We start from the raw sequence: 1,783 nt of genomic DNA on the forward strand, positions 1-1,783 counted from the left end.
TTGGGTCGGTTTGCTTGTAAACCTGTGTTAGAGTCAGAGTCAGAGTCTAATTTTTCTAATCATTTGTTTGATAATTCTTCTAATTCTAAAAACATGAGTGAACACAGAGATCAACCTACTAGAACCCTTCAGGATTACCGCCACCCTATATGCACAACTACACCATCATGTATCATGTTTCCAGTTAATACTCGCCAACTGGATTTTAAAACAGGGATGATACAGTTACTCCCTACTTTTCATGGCTTGAAAAATGAAAATCCATATGTGCACATTAGAGAGTTTAAGGAAGTAGTTACGACTTTTCATAGTCAAAATGTAACCGATGACATTATGAGACTTAAGTTCTTTCATTTCTTTTTGAATGATAGAACTAAAAGTTGACTATACTTGCTGAGACCACGATCTATTGTGTCATGGAATGAGGTGACTCAAGTTTTCTTTAATAAATACTTTTTCCCAACATAAGACCAACGCTTTAAAAAGGAAAATCTCCACCTTTGCACAAAAGGACAGTGAGACTTTGTATCAGACTTGGGAAAGATTTAAGGAGTTACTGAGTATGTGTCCTCACCATGGGTATGAGAATTAGCGCTCAGTGAGCTATTTTTATGAGAAACTTACACCTATAGAGCGCCAATTTGTGGAGATGATGTGTAATGGTGAGTTCTTACAAAAAAAGATCATGATGATGCCAAATAATACCTCAATTTACTTACTGAAAAAACTCACACTTGGACTGGACCTAGTGCTACTGAAAGCACAAATAGGTCATGACCTGCAGGAAATCCAAATGGTGGTGGAATTTACCATCTCAGGAAAGAAGATAACCTAAAGGCTAAAGTTGTGCTCACTAGGGAGCTAGAGATGTTAAAGACTAAGAACTTAAAGCCAACACATATGGCTAATCATGCAAAGTCTTTTGGACCATGTTTTGTGTATGGTAGGGTAGATCACTTTGCCCAAGAGTGTCTCACATTTGCTGAGATGAGAATGATGTATGAGGAACAATTTAATGCCTTAGGTATGTACAATAAACCTTTTACACCTTTATTTGATACCTATAATCCGGGGTGGTGCAATCACCCTAGTTTTAGCTGGAAGTTTGAAAACCAGCCGCCTGCACAACTCCCTAGATCATATCCTGCACCATATCATGCACCTTCATCTTTTAGGAGTCATTTAGAAGATACTTTGCATACTTTTATTGAGGCACATGGTAAGATTAACAAAAAATTTGAATATTTGATTACGCAGTTTGATGAAAAGAAAAAGAGATAAAGAGTCATATGTCCAAATTGATGAGCTTCTTAAGTGTGAATGAGTGAGGTAAGTTCCCTTCTCAAGTTCAGTCTGCACCCAATGGTCAACACATGGCACAAGAGAATTTGAAAGATGTGAATGTCATTGTGACATGAAATGGTAAGTCATTACACATCCTAACAACGAACAAATTAGAGGATGTAGAAGAGGATCAAAGCAATAGTGGTGTCGAGCTACCTAAGGAAGTCAAGGTAATAAAGAGCCTAATTAAGGTACCATTTCCTCAAGCTTTAAAACTGAATTAGCGAACTTTGGATCCTAACAATGAAATTTTGGAGAACCTCCAACAGGTAAAAATTAACCTCCCTCTTTTGCATATTATTAAATAAGTTCCTACTTATGCAAAAGTTATTAAAGATTTATGTACAATTAAGAGGAAACACCATGTGAAGAAGACAACGTTCCTGACAGAGCAAGTTAGTGCTCTAATTGATCAACAGATTCCTCCCAAGTACAAGGA

The 1,783-nt window shown here is 36.9% G+C and overlaps 1 non-coding gene across 1 annotated transcript; it reads right to left on the bottom strand.

The window, feature by feature from the left end:
* Window positions 1–474: 474 nt before the first annotated feature.
* LOC122283551 lies at window positions 475–582 on the bottom strand. Its single transcript, XR_006230951.1, has one exon. It is a non-coding gene; the product is annotated as a small nucleolar RNA R71 (small nucleolar RNA).
* Between the last annotated feature and the right edge of the window lie 1,201 nt (window positions 583–1,783).

This window comes from Carya illinoinensis, chromosome 11 (genome assembly GCF_018687715.1).
Source record: "Carya illinoinensis cultivar Pawnee chromosome 11, C.illinoinensisPawnee_v1, whole genome shotgun sequence".
NCBI lineage: Eukaryota > Viridiplantae > Streptophyta > Magnoliopsida > Fagales > Juglandaceae > Carya > Carya illinoinensis.